This window comes from Alosa alosa, chromosome 15 (genome assembly GCF_017589495.1).
Source record: "Alosa alosa isolate M-15738 ecotype Scorff River chromosome 15, AALO_Geno_1.1, whole genome shotgun sequence".
NCBI classification, from domain to species: Eukaryota; Metazoa; Chordata; class Actinopteri; order Clupeiformes; family Clupeidae; genus Alosa; species Alosa alosa.
Genome location: NC_063203.1, coordinates 31,340,463 through 31,342,962, shown reverse-complemented (window position 1 = coordinate 31,342,962; position 2,500 = coordinate 31,340,463). Strand labels below are relative to the sequence as shown.

At 41.8% G+C, this 2,500-nt stretch overlaps 1 protein-coding gene across 1 annotated transcript in view; it reads left to right on the top strand.

The window, feature by feature from the left end:
* LOC125307952 (arf-GAP with Rho-GAP domain, ANK repeat and PH domain-containing protein 1-like) overlaps nucleotides 1–2,500 on the top strand; it is a 92,597-nt gene that overhangs the window by 76,774 nt on the left and 13,323 nt on the right.

The window sequence follows — 2,500 nt, the reverse complement described above, 5'->3', positions numbered from 1 at the left end:
GAAGTACAGCTGGGTCAGCCTTCAGAGTGAGGGCAATATACTCAAAGGAAGCGAATTCGCCAAAGTTGACTCGTGTGCAACTATATTTGTTTGAGAGAATGGAGGCAATTCCACCACCTCGTTTGCCTTGTCTAATTGAGTGGAAGAAATTATAATTTGGGGACAAGTCTCAACAAGAACAGCCAGCTGTCTGAAGTCAGCCAGGTTTCAACAAGAAACAGAAAATCCAATTTTTTCACTAATAAAATCATTGATTGCAAAGGTTTTGGTAGTAAGTGCACCTATATTTAGTAAACCCATGTTAGCTGAAAATGCCTCTGGCTTTTGAGGAATATGCTGAGGTATGGAAAGAATATTTGTTAGGTTTCTAGTTTTAAATTTGTCTTTTCTTTTTACTATACGTTGGGTAGAAATCAACGTTGGAATAGAACTATAAGCATAAGTCATGCTATTGCATGACACAGCTTGATCTATGGTAGTAGTATTGTATGTTACCCTGCAGAAAACATTCTCAGACTCATCCACATGTATAATGCCATTCAAATCAATACCTGGGGGGCGTGAATCTGTAATATTTTCTACAGAATGTCAATGTCTCAGTGTGGACGCTATGTTGTCAGAGAGTAGCCTGGCTCCATGTTGGTTTGGGTGGAGACCATCACGCTTCAGCATACTGGGCCTCTCCCAGAACAAGCCCCAGTTGTTGACATAGGGGATGCTTAGGGAAGCGCAGTAGCGTTTGAGCCAGGTGTGGAGATCGAACAGAGCTATATATCTGAGCTATATACAAGATTTACAAAGTCAGGGTGTGTACTCTTGTCACCAAAAGCAGACGAGTACAACCCTTGTATGTTATAGCTAGTGATTTTAAGTGATGTCATTTGTTTTTTGTATGATGTATATTAGTTTGCCAGAAATAGTAATGTTTTGTAGCCTGCTAAAGCAGAGCCTGGAATCTTTCAGATGAAGGGTCTGGCCACGAGTAATGAAAATGGCCCAATTCGAGGGGCGGCACCAAGCATGCATTTGAAACTCTCACTGCACGCAGTTGGATAATGCTACGACCAATCACAACAATTCATCAGTGTCAGTCATCAGTGTAGCTCGCCTTTGTCCCACCTACACCGATTTGATTGGTCCCACTCGCTCGAGAGATAGAAGAAATTTGGATCATTGCTCGTGGCCAGAGTATCTAGCGGGCACAATTCAAATTGTGCTCTCGCGAGAACTCTGGATTTCCAAGGTAATGTTTTACTACTCAAGTACATCAATTTAATAGCTGAGGCTAGAACTATTTATGTAATATGTTACTAATAGACAAAGGAAAAAAACAAAAACAACACATATGGACAAACAAACAGACATACAGGACAGGGACAAGTAGACAGACAGATAGATGCTTGGAACTGTTACACATATATCTATAACATACAGTATAGCCCCACCCACATATTCATCCTTACCCCTTCTAACCCCACACATACACACACACAAGACACACACACACACACACACACACACAGACTAGTCACATAACCCCCCCTACAACCACTAGTGGAACAGATTGTCACATATTAGTTGTAGCATTGTTTTTATCTGTGTGAGATCAGTACCTCCTTTTGATAAAGCAGCTGCTTAGGTAGACCTATGCGTCCGCTCTGAACTTTGTCCATCTCTGATGACCTTACTTTCCTCCAGATTTAGGGGTCTTTGCCTATTCAATGTAGTGTCTTTGATGGTTCTAGCAAAGAGCTTCATGCCCTCCTAGTGTATGTGTACATTGTCATAAAGATGTTTGATGTCAATGTCTTTGTGATGTGCAATCTGTACATTTGGTATTTGAACACAGGAGGACATGACTTTGTCGTTGATTTTGTCTGTGATCCTTTTTGGTATGTCGCGCCTAGGCAGCAGAGATGAGAGGATTACTTTGGCATTTGGGCACATTTCTGATGTCATCTTGATGATGTTAATTAATGCGTCGGCTACATCAATCTCCCTTGACTTGAGGTCATTTGTCCCTGTGTGCTGTTTTTTAGGAGCTCATTGCTTCTGCTGCTGGTTGTCAAGCAGAATTCTAGAACTCTCTCCCTCTCTCTCTCTGTCCCTCTCTCTCTCTCCCTCTCTCTCTGTCCCTCCCTCTCTCTCTCTCTCTCTCTCTCTCTCTCTCCCTGTCCCCCTCTCTCTCCCTCTCCCACACTCTCTCTCACTCCCTCTCTCGATTCAATTCAATTCAAAAGGTGCTTTATTGGCATGACAAATAGTTGGGCATTGTATTGCCAAAAGCAATTGTTACATAAATGTATCAGGATATAAGCAATTACTCTCTTTCTTTCTCTCTCTCTCTCTCAAACACACACACACACACACACACACACACACACACTGTCATTCACACACTGATATTCTAATTCTGATTCTGATTCTAAGCTAAACTGAAGCGGAAATGAACCTCAAACACTTTCAACACACTGTCTTTTAGCATTAACCACATCAGAGT